This window comes from Macaca fascicularis, chromosome 11, assembly GCF_037993035.2.
Source record: "Macaca fascicularis isolate 582-1 chromosome 11, T2T-MFA8v1.1".
NCBI lineage: Eukaryota > Metazoa > Chordata > Mammalia > Primates > Cercopithecidae > Macaca > Macaca fascicularis.
This window is the reverse complement of record NC_088385.1, coordinates 18,175,265-18,194,010: the sequence shown is the minus strand read 5'-3', so window position 1 is coordinate 18,194,010 and position 18,746 is coordinate 18,175,265. Positions and strand designations below refer to the sequence as shown.

The window sequence follows — 18,746 nt, the reverse complement described above, 5'->3', positions numbered from 1 at the left end:
CTATTGGGTTTTCTTTTTCTTTCTTTCTTTCCTTTTTTTTTTTTGAAATGGAGTCTCGCTCTGTCTCCACGCTGGAGTACAGTGGCATAAACTCTGCTCACTGCAACCTCTGCCTCCTGGGTTCAAGGGATTCTCCTGCCTCAATCTCCCAAGTAGCTGGGACTACAGGTGCACACCACCACACCCAGGTAATTTTTGTATTTTCAATAGAGATGGAGTTTCACCATGTTGGCCAAGATGGTCTCGATCTCCTGACCTTGTGATCTGCCTGCCTCAGCCTCCCAAAGTGCTGGGATTACAGGCGTGAGCCACTGTGCCTGGCTTCCAATTGGATTTTCTTGTCACTCTGGCTAAACCTTCTAAATTAAGTCCAAAAGCCTCCTTTCATGCCCTAAATTAAAGCAGAATTTAGTTAAACAAATACCAAATCCCCATCTGGGCACCAAAATAATCCTGACAATTCTTCTGCTTCATATTGAAATAAAATGCTAGATCATTTCTGTGTTTAAGAGGCATGACCTATAGTTAGGATTCAATGAAATGATGAGATGCAATTTATACTCTAACAAATTTTAATTAATTTTTAATTAAACATAGAAAATTGAATGTTCAGGCAAAATACAAAATTATAGTCAGCAAGAAGAACAAGATGTGCAATCAATCTTACTTTTTAATCAACTCTGTAGACTGTGTCTCAGCCAGACCAGCCATGTGAGCCAGTCTAATGAAATTGACCTAAGAAATACGATATAGTTCATATGAAGAAACATTTTTTAATATACAGTGAATTCTCAGTTATTTGTCTATAGGATGTCTACTCCATATGTTGTGGATAGCAAATTTATCATTCTTAATTGTGTTTAAGCAAACTATCAGTAGATTTTGTAAGCTGAAAGAATGCAAACTCATTTTATCATTAGCCTAATCTATCCATGCTGTGCACATCCTATGAACAGGTATGTTTCATAGAGAAAGAGGTAGGGCTTTTATCTATATCACAACTACTGTTCATTGTGATTCAGTCATCTTTTCCTCAAATATTTATTGTTTTCCATCTGAATTAGCCCGTAGTACAGCTGACAATTAAAATATGGCTTTTCCTTTTGGTCACTTATAGTTGGCTATGGGGAGATGACTAATTTTGAGCAGTGATTCGTAAGTGGAAGTGTCTTGCCCATGTCTAAGCTGGAGTATTTAACTTCTGCCTAAAACTCTGGAGAGTCATTTAACTACTGGTTAAATCTCTGAATAGTTTTCTCTCTTCTGTCATAGTGACTGGCAACATTTGAGATAATGTCTGTATCACTGGCCCATGTTTCTGAATGACTGTGGGAAGATAGGAAGCATTCCCAGTCAACCTGATGGGCATGTAGAATGACTTTAAAAAAAAAAAAGCCACCAAAAACCCTGCATTGCTTTAGGTCACTAAAATATTAAGGTTCTTTGTTTCCATATCATTACCCAAGCTATTTTTGCTGAAACATACCATAAACAACAACTTGTGCTAGGTGCTAGGGGATGCATCAGTGAACAATACAGAAATAGTCACAGACTATACATAACTTATATTTTAGTGAGGATACTTAGTATTACTCACTAGAATGGAAGATACATGAAGGTAGGAGTTTTGGTATATTTTGGTCATGGTTATATTTTGGGACTAGAAAGGTACCCAGTCTAAAATAGGTGCTCATCTACAAGTATCTGTTGAACAAATGAATAAGAAACAGAATAAGCTAATTAAAATATTGGTACTTTGCACAATGGAAATGTATAGAGTATGATGAAAGCCTGTCATGATGCAAGGTGCCCCAGTTGGAGGAGTTGGAGACTATGTCTTTGTCAGAGAGTAGCTTTTGGGGAGTAGGAATGAACTAGGTAAGGATGGCAGTGGAGGAAACGAAAGCATGTTCTAGGCCAATGGAATGGCATGCAGAGCCACTGACGTGGGAATGACACAGGTATGAAGAAGAAATGATGGTGAGATAGACTAAAGGCAGGGAAAAACAGGCACAGCGGTACAAGGTGCAGCAGGTGAGGCTGCTGGAGTTTCATCATAAAGGGTTTTGTAGGTCTTGTATAGGACTTCAGGCTTTAGCCTAAGAAAATGGGGCACATTGGTGCAGTGGCTCACGCCTGTAATCTCAGCACTTTGGGAGGCCAAGGTGGTTGGATCACCTGAGGTCAGGAGTTTGAGACCAGCCATGGCCAGCATGGTGAAACCCTGTGTTTACTAAAAATACAAAATTAGCTGGGCATGGTGGTACATGTCTGTAATCCCAGCTACTTGGGAGTCTGAGGCAGAAGAATTGCTTGAACCTGGCCAATTCTTTTTTTTTTTTTGAGACAGAGTCTCACTCTGTCACTCAGGCTGGAGTGCGGTGGTACAATCTGGGCTCACTGCAACTTGAACCGCCTCCTGGGTTCAAGTGATTCTCCTGCCTCAGCCTCCTGAGTAACTGGGATTACAGGTGCATGCCACCACACCCATCTAGTTTTTGTATTTTTAGTAGAGATGAGGTTTTGCCATGTTGGCCAGGTTGGTCTCGAACCCCTGACCACAAGTGATCCTCCTGTCTCGGCCTCCCAAAGTGCTGGGATTGCAGGTGAGAGCCACCATGCCCAGCCAAAGGTCTTTTGATTCTGAATATAGTACAAACAAATATTTCTGAACCACTTCTTACCTCTAAATAGTAAATAATACCTTGGTATGAAAGCTAAGCAATATGTTTTTCTATGATACAAGATACAAAAAATAAGTGATAATCTTTATACATGAAACAAAATTATTCATTATTTAACTATTATATGTCAAGTACTATAGGTGCAGTGGTGAATGAAAACAGAAATGGCCCCTGCCTTCAAAGTGCTTCTAGATTAGTGGGACAAAGTCTGGATTTATGAGAAACAAGATTGTATTATGTGAGGCCCTTGGTACTGCATGCTAGTAGTGGGCTTCAGAGCTGGACTGCCTGGATTCAACTCCTAGCTCCAACATTTTCTTTCTTACTTTACCTGGGGCAAGTTATTTAGCTTTTCTGTGCCTCGTTTTCCTTATGTGTGACAGAGAAATACCAGTAGTACATACCTCTTAGGGTTTTTGTGAGAACTATGTATGTTAATACATGCAAAAACTCAGAATAGTGCCTTGGCAGGGCAATTTTATTGTGAGTAAGTATTATTTTCTACAAAGGGAATTTGGATTGGAGTAATGCTCAAAGTACCCCTGTGAAATATACAATAGGAAATCAAAGCTTCTTTTTTCTTGCTTGCATTTAAATGAAACACTTTATATTTAGTATTATGAGATCATCAAGAGGGGACAACTTGGAAGTCATTTGGGGCCAATTTGGAAATCTTCTCTGACCACCTTCTTGATAGGTGTTCATTCAGCTTTTTTGTTAATATTTGCAGAAATGTGGAGTTTACCCCTGAACAATCCAATTCATTCCATTGTGGAGCAGCTCTGATGATTAAAGAGCTCTTCTAGTGTTGAGCCACACTCTAAAGAGAAAACTAAGAAAACTGGGTTTTTATTCTGAATTAAAACACTCGTGGTACAATGATTTGATATGCCACAAATATGACAACCATCAAGTTGTACATAGTTACTTTCATTATGTGCATTATGTTGAAAATATTTAATTCACAAGTATTCATTGAAGATCTACTTGAATCAGGCACAAAATTAAAAAACAAAAAGAGTTTCTGTAAAATATTACATTCATACAGTGTTAAAACTGAACAGATATTCCAGGGATTTAGCTAAATTTACCAAATGCCTACTTACACATTTAGGCAAGTTAAGTTTCACTGGATTCTCAAAACACTCTATGGTAGGCATTATTGTTCCTATAGTAAAAATGAACTTCCTACAAGCCAAGATTCAGAGAGTTTTTTTTTTTTTGGAAAAAATATAGCTATAGCTAGCATATAAATAGTAGCCCTGGAATTGGAACACGTCCGTTTTCTCCACTGTGCTCAGAGGGTCAAAGACGAAACATAACGAGAGAAAGTAAAAATGAACATGGGAACAAGACTTGATTTCAGGGTGCCAAAAAACCATGATTTTAAAACACTAAACCAAAACAAAAATTGGTGGGGAGTTATATTAAGAGATTGTTTCTGAACATTTAAACAATATTGTGCTGCTGCGAACAACCGCTTTCACCAACACAATGAGCTCCTATTGATGTGCTCCTAATGACGTTGTTAGCATTTGAAGTAGCTCCCATTCACCTAAATCAGACCCATCAGGACCACTTTAGATTTCTCCTTTTTGCTCTCATATTTATCTTCACGTTAAAGATGGGAGCAGCACTGTGTTGGGAGCAACAATTAACCCTTGCCTCGCCTCATGCTCCTGTTTTGTGGATACTGGTTTTGACTTGGGGTTTATTCCTTTGACTCTTAAATTATTCAGGGTAACTATGAACTGGGGTGGGGTCAAGGCAGATGGTAATCCATTGCTATAATAATGCATATCCCCAACTTCCATAAGGCCTACCTTAAAAAGATTTAAGTCCTTAAGCAGGTATGGTTTTGGTGATATTGGTCAAAGAGTATTCAGAGACTTATTTATGCATTTAGCTATATCTCCCTACACCCAACCACATAGAACAGATAGAATGTAAGATCCACAAAGGCTAAAACATTTCCTGTTTTCTTCCTAGTCCCTAAAATACTAGGTGCTCAGTAACGGTTGGTTGATGGATACATGAATCAGGACCAAAGCCACAAACTCTATGCCTTGTGGGACATTGAGACTTCCAAGGGCCAGCACTGAGGGTTGTGGATGTCCATATTCTCACTTAGTTGAAGGTAAAATGAACCTGTGAAATCCAGTTTCAGGCAAGTGTGGCTGGCTTGGAGTACAGTGAATAACTGAAGCCCATTCAAGACAATCAAACTGAAGTAAGTCTTCATTCTCTCTGTCAGTCCAAAGCAGGTGCTTTTCAATGAGAAAGATCTGGATCTGAATCTAACTTTTTGGTTGTACTGTCTATAAAATGGGTTAATGATATTAATCTTTTAGGGTTATTGCAAGGAGTCAGCAATATATGTGAAAGCATATTTCGCAGTGACAGGCACATAGTTGTTTCTTAATAATGAAAGCTTATTTCTGTTCTTCATTTGCACAAATAAAGCACAGTTGTTAGAAATATAAATATTATCTGTTACTTAGATCTTGGTGGCTAAGGAAAGCAAATATAATTAGAAATAAATGTAGTCTTTGGGTTATAAATTTTTATGATATGCCAGTGGCTAAAATATTATATGATTTCAACGTATTATAGGAACTTTCTATTGAGGACAATTATCGAATGTTCTTACAATTTAGTGATGCATTATAAGAAAAGAAAAAAAATCCAACTCATGCTAAAGCTAAGCTTCTGGGTGTCAAAAAATGGTGAAGTTCCCTAAGATTGACTTAATTATATCAGCCATAAAACTTAGCCACTTCCTGAGAGAGCAGTTTCTAAAAATACTTTGTCTGTGATATGTGTGGTCTTTCTACAATTCCATTTTCTTTTGTTAGACTTCCCATGGGAAGGCAAAAGATTAAGTCCATTTTTATTGTAAATGCTCAAAGGGAAAGACTATATTAAGAGGAGTAAATGGCCTAATAAAAATGCTTCCTTGACTTCCATTTTATTTTCTTCCTCTATAGAACCATAAAAGTCCATACAGTGTTGAAGAGCGAGACGATGTTAGATGAAAAACTTAAGAGAGAATGAGCCTGTAGGTACCTGGTCTGGCTCTATGAATTGCTGTTGCTAGATTCCTTGTTCAATAAAGAATTCCCTTTTGATTTTTCCTAAACATACATTAATATCACATCAAGGTAAAAATAATATTTTGGATTCACATATTTTATAGTTAATTCTTTACTATAAAAAGAGGACTGAGTTAGAGCAATTTTTTTCCAATAACTCCAGTTTTTTTTGTAATTTAGTAACATTTAAGGCTATAGTATTTCTTAAGAAATTTATGTTATTATCAGTTAATTATGCATACTTAATAATTATTTTCCAACATTTAAAAGAAAATGTTTTATTATATTTAAAGACACAAGCACAATTCAATTGAGTTCAGCACCTGTCACTATACCTTAATTTTCACATGCAAACACAAATATATATGCCCAAATATGTTCATTTACATATCTGAACCTATGTGTTTCTGTACAAATTCACACATATCTTCACAACACACATCACATATATTCAGATTTATTTCTATGAGAACATTCAGAGTCACTCTGTGAATAAAAAGCAATAAAGGAAATTAACTTCTATAGAATATGGGATCTTCTAAAAATGGTATACTACACACACAGATGTATGCATGTGCACACTGGTGATCTGTGTTCACAGTGGTAAATGCATTCATCGGAAATTAGACACCTGCTTTCATTTATAACCTCAACGATTCCAAAAGCCTGATTATTTGGAAACCACCATACACTTTGTCTGAGGTTCACTGCTTAATCAATCTTTTCTGTCACACCAGAATATCCCATTTTGCAATACAAGAGTTTCCATCATCAGTGTGTGTGTGTGTGATCTTTAATTATCCAGTGCTGTCATATATTAAGGAACAATAAACTGAAATAGGTTGCTGTCTCCTCAAAAGCAATAATAATTCAAATTTGAGCAGCTTCAATTTAGGCCAGGTAATTGTGACTATTCCTTTCTTCTCTCATGCTGTAGTCTAGTAGTTTTGCAAATTTTACTACAAATTTTACTACATTAAGTCACCAGCAATGAGAAAATAAAATTAAGATATAGGACACAAAAACAGCCAATATAAGAGATCAATGATTCTAATACAAGAAGGAGGCTATAGAGATTTTTATTTTATCATTAATATTAGAATTAGAAGAATGGAGGCTTTGGGGATAAAGAAGAATCTCTGTGAACTCTCTTATATTTTGATTTCTGTTTGTGATCTGATTAAGACATATTAATACCATCCCAGTCCTAAACAACAGCAGCAGGAACAACCATAAAAAACTTTGCTCTTTTTCTTCTTCCTCTTCAAGTCATCATCCCTTCACCCTTCCTCTTTCCAAGGGCCAACTTACTGAAATATTTAAACTCAATTGCCTACATTTCCTCAGTTTCCAGACACTTCTCACCCTGCTGTGATCCTACATCTGCTCCTGCTCTTCTGCTTCAACTGCTCTAGCGAAGGAAAATAATGTCTTCCCATTTTCCACAACTATTTGCCTCATTTCATTCTTTATCCCATTGTGATACTCAGTGATATTTCACATTGGTGACCACTTCTTTCTCCTTAAAAGTATTTTCCTTCCTAGGTTTGCTGCATATTGCTCTCATTCATTCTCTGTTCTGATCTCTCTTCCTCTGTCCTTTTGCTGAGTGCTTTTCTTTGCTGCCTTTTTAAATAGTAGTGTTACCAGAGTTCTCATCTGTTCTATTAGGTGTGATTTCTTCCACTCCTGTGGTGTCTTCAGTTGATAAGCAGAGTTTGGGTTGAAGTCTATCTCAAATAAATCTAGCAGGAACATAGACAAGCCCTGTAGTTACTTCCCTAAGCACCTAAATATATAATTTGGATAAATATACTCTATAGATGGAAGAACCTTACATTGACTACCTGATTATGAAGTAGCAGCCAATATATTTGGAAAGGCCAAGTAAAATCTCTTTAATCTGCATCCCCACCTTGTTTCATTCCAGCAAAGATGGTAATCAGAAATCACACTTCACGGCGAAAGGAATTTCAGAGGTTAACACAACTGTGAAATACTTAAGAGTTGCATAAGTTATTAGTCCCCTCATAACACTAATTAATTCTTGTTCGGCTTATGAATAAACCCAATAGATCAGGGTATATGACAACGAACTCTAAAAAGTAACTAAACAATCATCCAAATTACAAGTTGAAGGTAGTATCTTTTCAAGAAAGGATCAACTCAGCCTCTGGCACTTGGTATACTGCTGCTTCGTACTACTGGTTTAGTGGATGTGATCCCTCAGTCCCTCTCAGTAAGAGAAATCAAAAAGCAGATGACTTACACAGATGAAGAATAATATACATTTGTTGCTTTATCTCAGAGCTATGTTAAGTCTCCTGCTCTCTGTCACTATATAGTCATCAGGACTTTCATCATTTTAATATTCTTCAACACATCCTGTTGGCTCACTATGTTGGCTATGGTTTGAATGTTTGTGCCCTCTGAAACTCATGTTGAAACATAATCTCCAGTGTAACAGTGTTGGGAGGTGGGACTTTTAAGAGATGATTGGGCCATAAGGGCTCTGGCCTTATGAATGGATTAGTCCATTCATGGCTTAATATATTAATGAATTAATAGATCATTGGGTTATCACAAGAGTTGGTTGGTTGTCACAAGAGTGGTTCCGTTATAAAAAGTCAGATTGGCCCTCTTTCTTGAGCCCCCTTGCCATGTGATGCCCTGCATAGCCTCTGGGCTCTGCAGACTCCCCCTTCACCAGCAAGAAGGCCTTCACAAGATGGGCTCTCTTGGTATTGGACTTCCTAGCTTCCCAAATTGTAAGAAATAGATTTCTTTTCTTCACGTATTACCCAGTCCCAGGTATTGAGTCATAGCAACAGAAAACTGACTAAGACAGTGACATAAATGGTACTTGACATGATTAGGAAGAACTGGCTAGGTTTTAGCTGTCCTGGCAAGTTGCCTATATGTTGCAGAAGACAAACTTAAACAGAAGACTCTCAGCAAAAAATGTCCTAGTGTACTAGAGCAAGGCCATTCCTCCTATAACAGAGAATTACGGAACATTTGAAAGATGATTCCTGACCTGACATGATACTGAATTCTGGTAGAGGCTGCATGCACAATCTTGCAACACAAATTGACTATGGGACTGAGCTGGATATTAGCAAATCTACTATGTCATAAAGGTGAGCAGGAAGAGCAATGATCCATTGTGAATGTACTATTCAATACTGGGCCTGAGAAGTTCCAGAAGACATAGTAAATTATACAAATCAGTGGGAAAACTCCTAAGGTATCTGTGAGGTACCAGTCCCTTACCCACCACTCATAGCTATGGCATCATTGGCTTCCCTGTGACTAAATGACAAAGGAATCAGAAATTTGAGCTTGATTCCTAGATATGTTGGTGTGATTCTTTTTCATGTTAGTTTTACTGGGTAATCATTACACTATAGGTTCATCCAGGGATGGCTCTGAGAAAACATGGTGAAGGCAGATCTTCAAAGATAACAATAGGGAGTTCGCTTTGCATGCAAGAAAATGTGGTCTGACTTTTGGGCTTCTGGGAGGTTAATGGTTTGTCTAGTTGGTTAAGACTCCAAAGAAAGACAATGAGAAATAAACAACAAAATCATAGAAAGATACATGGAATTGGATCTATGAAATGGCCACAAATTGTGCATATGTGTCTCATTTTAATGCCCATCAGAGAGCATCTACCTCAGAAGAGGCACTCAGTAACCAGGTGCATAGGATTTGTCCTGTGGATGTCAGCAAGCCTCTTCCTTTAACAACCCCAGTGCTAGCAGGATGGGGCCATGAACAGAGTTACTACAATAATAGGGAGATATCTATGCAGGTTCCACAGCAGGGCTCCCCTTCTTTTTCCTTCTTCTTCTTATTTGTTTATTTATTGAGACAGGGTCTTATTCTGTCACCCAAGCTGGAGTGCAGTGGCTCCATCTCAGCACACTGCAACCTCTGCCTCGAAAGTTCAAGCAATTCTCCCACCTCAGTCTCCCAAGTAGCTGGGATTACAAGCATGCACCCACTATGCCTGGCTAATTTTTATATTTTTGGTAGAGATAGAGTTTCACCATATCGGTCAGGCTGGTCTTGAACTCCTCACCTCAAATGATCCACCCGCCTTGGCCTTCCAAAATGCTGGGATTATAGGCGTGAGCCACCATGCCTGGCCTTGGCTCCCTTTCTTTAAAGCTTATCTAACTACTGCCAACTAGCTGGCACACAAAATGATGCTAAGCCCTCACTGTAACACCAATTCTTCAAGAATATGGCTATAGCCAGTTGGTGGTAGGTTGATTATATTAGACTCAGTTTCCCTGGAAGAGCAGAAGTTAATCCTCTCATGAATTGACACCTTCTCATAGAGATTTGCCTTTTCTTCCTCTGGGGTCACTGCTAATACCATTATCATCCTAGGGGTCATACAACATCTGATATATATATTTGTATAGTTTCTTACACTAAATTTTCTCAGTCTCAGGGACTAGTTTTATGATACAGAAGGTTGAAGAATGGGCATATAAAAACACAGCCCACTTGTCTGTCTATATCTCATCACTTAGAACCAGAATAATTGAATGGTTACTAGAGGCCCAGTGAAGACAAAAACTTGAGTATAATACCTTATGGGTTGGGTTGCTGTTCTCTTGGATGTGGTACATGCACTAAATCGATGGCTGTTATATGGTGCTGTCTGCAGTAGCTAAAATACATGGGTCCCAGAACCAAGGGGCAAAAGTAGAATTGGCTTATCTCACTATCATTCCCAGTGACCCACTTGTGAAATCTGTGCTCCCCATCCCCACAAACAGGTTTTGCAGGATTCATGGCATTAATTTCTAGAAAGAGATTGTTTTGACCAGGAGACAAAGTGGAACCTTTACTCTGTCTCACTTTAAGTTGAAACTACAGCTACCACTTCATCACTTTGGGCTGCCCATGCCATTGCGGTAGCCAAGGTGAGTGAGTAATGACTATTCTAAGGGAGGGACTCACCCTAATTTCTATGAAGTCTAGGATTGGTGATATGGAATGGGGACATGAAGGAGTGTGTGTGGAATCACAGTGTTCATGAGGGGTGAATATCTGTGTTTCCAGATCTAGGGAAAACGTGAGTGGACAAATATAACAAATGCAACTCAACTAAGGGCTCAGATCTCTCAAATATAAAAGTCTGGATCCAACTAGCAAAGAACCCTAGGCCAGCCAAAGTGTTACAAATGGTGAGGGGAATGAATAGAATAAATAGTAAAGAAGGGAGGTTATAAATATGAATTATGACCTTGAAATTGGCTGCAATAGTGAAGACTGGAATTTGTTCCAATAATAACTGTTACTAAGCCTTTTCAGAGATTGTGACTTAAATTACCTTGAAGGGGAACTCTATGATTGCTTGCACTTTATAAAAGACATTTTGGATTTGAATGGTGCAAGGGATGGGCTGCGTTATAGACTGAATGTTTACATCCTCCCAAAACTCCATGTTGAACTCTAGCCCGTAATGTAATGGTATTGGAAGTGGGGCCTTCAGAAGGTACTTTAGATAAGGTCATGAGGGTAGGGTTTTCGTTGATGGGATTAGTGTCCGCATAAGAAGAGACTAGAGAGCTTGCTCTCATTTCCTCCCACCATGTGAGGATAGGGCAAGAAGATAGCTGTCTGAAAACGAGCAAAAGGACCCTTACACCAGGAACTGAATGGTCTGACAACTTGACCTTGGAATTCCCAGACTTCATGCCTGTGAGAAATAAATTGCTGTTGTTTAAGTCACTCAGTCTATGGTATTTTGTTATAGTAGCCTGAGTAGACTAAGACAGGGTATATTGGCCATTTCATATCCTCTCAGACCATCTCTTACCCAGCCACTGCTGTGCTAGTTAGTTCCATTAAATATTTCAATTAGCTTTGCCCCAGTCCAGCCTTATAGTATCTCACTTTGGGCCTAGACCATATAATTCTTATTTTCTGCCACGAGACTTCTCTGGCACCATGGTGTGCGATACCCATGTGATATGGTTTGGCTGTGTCCCCACCCAAATCTCATCCTGAATTGTAGCTCCCATCATTCTCTCGTGTTGTGGGAGGGACCCACTGGGAGATGGCACGTTTTTCCCATGCTATTCTTGTGATAGTGAATAAGTCTCATGAGATCTGATGGTTTTATAAAGGGGACTTTCCCTGCATAAGCTGTCTTCTCTTGTCTGCCGCCATTTGAGATGTGCCTTTCACATTCTGCCATGATCGTGAGGCCTCTCCAGCCACACAGAACCGTGAGTTTATTAAATCTCTTTTTCTTTATAAACTACCCAGTCTTGGGTATGTCTTTATCAGCAGCATGAAAACAGACTAATACACCATGGGACCACATTTGGCCTTCATTCATGCACAAGCAGAAATGCATTACTTAAATTCCAACCTTAAGTAATGGGGTTGGGGACCAATGGATAAATGCTTTCCCCTGTTGCCCCTAAGCTATTAGTTCTCAAACTTATTTCATAAGGCTCCCCAGAAAAATCCTGTGAGATTGAGCAATGCTTGCTCTTGGGGAAGCTCATCAATAGCATGTTTTTGAATTTTTTTTCTCCTTCTCTGGTCAAAACTGCTGCCTCTCATGCATGTTCTCTATAACTATGTTCTCAAATAAACTAACTTTATATAAGACTTGGTCTCTTGTTTTGCTTTTGTGTGGGATCTAGATTAAAACAGGGCTTGAAAAAGTTTTTCAAAGAAACTTTCATTTGGAGACTCTAGAAACATGAAGTGAAGAAGCAAATAAGTCCAATTTTCCTCTTGATTTCTTGAGCCAGGGCAACTAACTGATTGTGTTAGTGAGAAACAGGCAATGTTGGAAGGAGAGCTACATTGGTTGGGTAGATTAAAATTTAACCTCAGATGTAGAGTTAAACACAAATTTTATCCAGAAGGTGTTTGGCATTAGAAGTCTAGATTTAAGGTGAAAGGATGGGATTGGGTGATAGATGAAGCTGTGAAAAATAATGAGTTTCTCACATTAAATGGATAACAGCAATTTACTCTATTGACAGCAATATTTGAGGAACATGGTTAGACAAAATCTCCTTATTAATAGACTGAGCCCCCTGAATACAAAGAGAGAATAGTTATCCTGGATGTCATTCTTCACTTTCACATTAGTGTACTATCCACTCTGAGAATTCTTATTACCTGGTTATTTAAAGATTCCCTGGAGAGGCCGGGTGCAGTGGCTCACGCCTGTAATCCCAGCATTTTGTGAGCCCAGGGCGGGTGGATCATGAGGTCAGGAGATCAAGACCATCCTGGCTAACACGAGGAAACCCCATCTCTACTAAAAATACAAAAAAAAAAAAAAAAAAAAAATTAGCCGGGTGTGGTGGCGGGCGCCTGTAGTCCCAGCTACTCGAAAGGCTGAGGCAGAATGCCGTGAACCCAGGAGTGGAACTTGCAGTGAGCCGAGATCGCGCCACTGCACTCCAACCTGGGAGACAGCGAGACTCCGTCTCAAAAAAAAAAAAAAAAAAAAAAAAAAAAAAAAAAAAGATTCCCTGGAGAAAAAACAAATACCATCAAAATAGATAAAAAGGCAGAGAAAATAAAACCTTTTTCCTTGATCAGTCAGTTAGAGTAAGGAAAGAGGTCAATAAGAGTAGATTTTTTTTTTCTAGAATAGAGAAAAGAATGAACACCTTATGCAGATTTCATTCAAAAAAAATATATATGTATATATATATATAACATGTGGTTATTAAACATGAAAATCTTCCAGCTAGCTATGGCAACAATTTCAGAGAATAAAATTATTTTAAGGAGCTTTGCTGTTAACACAGAGGATGTGCTCACTAGAAAAGATTTTCTTTTTATGCCTCTGAAACTAATCAGATAGAGCATTTTAGAGTAACACGCTGAAATTGTCACTAGATTTACATTAAAATTGGACACACTGTTATCTATCCTCCTAAAAAAAAATCCACATGGTGTATCTATTAATCACTGCTTAATGTTGAATATTAATGCATGAACTTTTTCCAATTAAAGGTCTATTCTGCTCAGACACTAGCACCTTATCATTTTAGGTGTTTCATTACTCTCTTGGCATTTGGTAACGGCAGGACCCTCCAGCTATTAACAAAGGCTTTTCAAATCTTATAATTTCAGCACAGTTTAAAACATGGGAAGAAAAAAGCTTCAATGCAGTTTCAATAAAGAAGCCAGAATTGTACAATAAAACTCAGGGTGGTTGAGTGGCTAGCTCTTCTATATTATCTAAAAGAAGCATATAAAATTTATATGCAGTAATTCTTAGATTTACTTTTTTCTCTTTTTTTTTGGTAAAATTTAAAATTTTTTCAGGTAATCCATATGTTATATTCTAACACCATGGAAATTAATCATCCTTTCACCAGGATGACAAACCTTCACATTGCTTTTTACGGTTAAAACATATTTTGTGCTTGCAAGGAAAAAAAAATCCACTATCTTTTTTTTAGTATTCCCTGAGGCCTTCTGCATTGGCTCGGCTGGAGGTTGTTCTATAATGAGCATTGTTTATAACTAAGTGGATCTCTTTTGACTTTCCTTATAGGGTGTCACAATTCACATGAATCAAACCATGAGATCAGAAGAATAATTAGCCTTGGAGATGTACAGCTGTAGTCTCTATAAGAACCAAGAAAAACCCTTTGAATTCCAGCACGACAATGGTAACACAGAAACTGTTCTTCTAAGGCTGGTGTCATCAGGAAGATAAACTTTTGAGTTTGAAGACCACTCTTTTAACATTGTTCTGGCTTGTTGCACAGTAAAATATTAGTGTTTCTATCATGATTGCTCTGATGTAAATAACCTGCATTCATTTGTTTTTTAATTCATTCATTCAGCAGACATATATAGTACCAGGTTATGTTTTAGACACTGATGTATTCAGATGGCATGGTGCTGACAAAAGTGAATTTACGGTCTAGTGGGAGAGACAAGTAGAGATATGAAGAAAGTACTAAGGGGACATAGAGGAAAAACCATTAAATGCTCCTGAAGACATCAAGGAGGACTTCACTGAGGGGGGTGACATATGAAGAGGGAAGCAGATTTCACCAGGTGGGTGAGAACAGCATACAGGCAAAGAAAGAATGAGGAATGGCATTGTGTTCTTGAACAACTGATTGTCTGGGAACTTAGAAGTTCTGTGGAGTAAGAAGATCCCTTACCCCCTCCTCCCTGGGCTTTTAAAATATAATAACATGTTAAAGAGTTTGGACTTTTAACAATAACTATTGTTATTAGAGGAGGCTAAAGACCAAATTTGTTTTGGAGGTTGCGGTGTATGTTTGGAAACGAGGTCTGAAGGCAGGGTTCAGGAGATTCTGATCACTGAGTACATGAATTTCAGTGATTCCCTGCAAACAATGAAGTGGGGTGGCATGATGGAAGCAGTATTTTTCTTGACACGTGTACATGGAATAATTTTTTTAAGGTTGCTTATGTTATTTTAATTCCGAGACAGATTTGGCTTGCAAGAGTTTTTGTATGCAATATAATCTGAAAATAGAAAAACGTCCTGATAGATACTTCAAGCCAGTCTCCAATCTTCATCTTACAAGAATCTAATATCAGATGTCACTAATAAGTGGTGGCCTGAAATAAATGGCAAAGAAGGCATAGCTATCTCTGTAAGCAGTTTTGGAGAAACAAGAGCCTTGGGTCTAGAAACTTGACTGTTAGAGAGGAAGGTGGGAAGATATAGGCGAGTGCCTGACAAAGCCAATTAACTGTTGAGCATCATTATCATGAGCAGTATATGACCTATGTGTGAATTCCACAATTCTGATAAAAAAGTTACTGTCATGTAGACTACGTGCTGTGAGACAGAACTCTGAGAATTCTTAAAGCAAAATAATTTTTTTTTACCTTTATATGGAAAACCTATATCATATAGTGCATCTTCAATCCAATATTCATATATAGCCTTAACCATATGAAATTGCCTATATGTGACTGTTTTTGCTATACAACGTGGCAATTTCACATAGTTCAACATGATACACACATGCATACATACAAGGTAATACATATATCAATAAATACATATATCAATAAATACATTTCAGGTTATCAGAGATACATATATGTATATGTATATTTGTTTATTTCATAATCTTTTTGTCAGTTGTATTCTACTAGTTAACTGCTCCATTTAATATTATTCATTAAAATTTCTCAGAAGTAGAAGTTATTTTTTGTTCTTTTTCAAATATGAGTGACCAGTTTTGGTAGTCTCTTTATTTCTTCTTTATTTAAATATAACATCTGTTCATTTATTCTTATTTTAATTCTGCATCTGATAAGGCAAATATCTCTTTTTAAAAATCTATCTATCTATGTATCTACGTATCTGTCTATCATCTGCCCTTCTTCTTTTTTTTTTTTTTTTTGAGATAGAGTCTTGCTCTGTCGCCCAGGCTGGAGGGCAGTGGCGAGATCTCTGCTTGCTGCAACCTCCACCTCCTGAGTTCAACAGATTCACCCGCTTCAGCCTCCTGAGTAGCTGGGACTACAGGCACACACCATCATGCCCGGATACTTTTTGTATTTTTAGTAGAGATGGGTTTCACCATGTTGGCAAATTTCTGTTGTTTTAGCCACCCAGTCTATGGTATTTTGTTATGGCAGTTCAAACTAACTAAGACAGTAACCTAATTAACAAAATTGTAATACATATAAAGATTTATAATGACCCAGCAATCCCACTACTAGGTACATATTCAAAGGAATTGAAATTAGTATTGTAAATCAAAAATAAAATTCTAAGCCCCTGGACCCCCAACCAACTGAATGGACCTCCCTCTTGGCCAAGGGGATCCCAAAGAAAACTTAAAATCTAGTGCAGGCCATGACTGGAAGGGAGGTCTTTCATGCCTTATCATATTCTCCTATCTTTGGCGTTTAGGCACAACTGACTAGCATTAAGATTAAAATGGAGATCATAAGACTGAAAAACAGACTCTTTGTAGAAATAAGATACCCAACTCTACCCTGACTTTGGTATAGCATCACACGACAGACAGCCAACCCTGAAGGAAATTAAAGTATTTTACCCCAAAATAGACTTGACGTATTTTGAAGTGGTTTTGCAAAGCCATCTCTTGCAGGGGAAATTTGCATTCCATAGAGTATCTCTTTCCCTTACTAGGTCTTTTCCAGAGAGTCTGACACCTTTTAAGATCTAATAGGAGATATTTACCAGCAAACCTTAACTCTTTGAACTAATTGTCACTGAGAAAATCTTTGAATCCACCTCTGACCTGGAAGCTCTTGCTTTGAGATGTCTCGCCTTTCTGGGCCAAAACAACGTATGTTTTGCATATATTGATTTATGTGTTTGCCTGTAGCTTCTGTGCCCCTCACATGTTTAAAATTAAGCTGTAACCCAATCACCTTGGGCGCATGTTCTCAGGATGTCCCGAGGCTGCATCATAAGCCCTGGTTCTCATATTTCGCTCAGAATCAACCTCTTCAAATATTTTGCAGCATTGGTTTTTATCATCAACATTAAGTCATTTATGTTGATAAAAAAGCCAGTGCTGTAAAATTCCCATGTTCACTGTAGCATTAGTCACGATAACCAAGAAAGGGAAACAGTGCATCCATCAATAGACAAACAGGTTTTTAGAAATGTGGTGTATATATATATATACACACACACACACACACACACACACACACACACACACACAATGGAATACTATTTGGTCTTAAAAAAGAAGAAAATTCTGCCGTTTGTGACAACATGGATGGATATGGAGGACATTATTTTTAGTGAAGTAAGCCAGGTACAGAAAAGCAATTACTATGTGATCTCACTTACATGTGGAATCAAAAAGAAGTTAAACTCAGAAGTAGAGTAGAATAGTAGTTACCAGGTCCTGTGGGATATGGTTGGGGTAGACAAGGAAAGGGGAGATGTTGGTCAAAGAATATCGAACTTCAGTTAGGCATTAGGAATCAGACCTCCTGATCTATTGCTCAGCATGGTGATTATTGTTAATAATATTATATTGTATATTTTTAAATTGCTAAAAGAATGAATTTTAATGTTCTCACCACAAAGAAATGATAAGTGTGTGCAGTGATGAATGCATTAAACAGCCTGATTTGACTATTCTACAATGTATATGTGTATCAAACCAGAACACTGTACCCCATAAATATATACAATTATTTGTCAACTAAAAATACAATTCTAAAAAGACTTATAATAAAAGCCAGATGTTGTACTTAGTTGCAGTGTCTTAAAAAATCTGGTTTTTATAGGTTTTTGTGGGTGATTATAATCAAGCTTTTTCATACTGCCTGTAACCCTAAAACAGAACAAGAATATATTGATTCAAAAGACTTCCTGTCACTTGACAAATGAATATATTGCCTACAAAACTTTGTTTTGAAGGAGAATGAATCAGACGCTTCTGTGCCTGCCCTATTTCTTTCAGCCTCATCTGTCTTGGAGGGCCCTGTTACTGTGGTGTGACCAGCTCTGCATGGGCTCTGAGAGGTCAAGATGCACCATTCTGAGAGAAATTCTGTCTCCACAGCCTGTGCTTTGAAATTCTTCCCTCCTGTCTCAGGGCCTCCCTGTTGGTATTGAGATGTCAGATTCCAGGGATCTCAGAATCCAGGCACTTGCCACCTGGAAGTATGGGGAAGTTAATATCCCTCAAGGTGAATCTTTGAACTTAAGGAAATGGGAACTAGCAGATCAATCCTTCTCTGTTTATTTCCCCAAATGGATTGCCCTGAGATGCAGTCATTCATCTAGGCTTTAGAAAGATTGTCAAAAATGTCTGCAGTTTGCTTGGTACCAAGATGCAGCAGGCTTTGCAATCCCATATATATATATATATATTTTTTTTTTCTCAATTTAGTTTGGAGATATATTTCATGTATGTGTGTGTGTCTGTGTGTGTGTGTGTGTGTGTGTATATATCTATCTCACTTTTTC

General features: G+C 37.9%; 1 protein-coding gene and 1 long non-coding RNA gene across 3 annotated transcripts in view; one reads left to right on the top strand and one right to left on the bottom strand.

Annotated features, from left to right (window-relative positions):
• Positions 1 to 18,746, bottom strand: part of PTPRO (protein tyrosine phosphatase receptor type O) — a 278,715-nt gene that overhangs the window by 202,983 nt on the left and 56,986 nt on the right. The window lies entirely within an intron of this gene.
• LOC141408030 (uncharacterized) lies at positions 11,892 to 15,976 on the top strand. The gene is made up of 2 exons (XR_012420054.1): positions 11,892 to 12,027; positions 14,337 to 15,976. It is a non-coding gene; the product is annotated as an uncharacterized lncRNA (long non-coding RNA).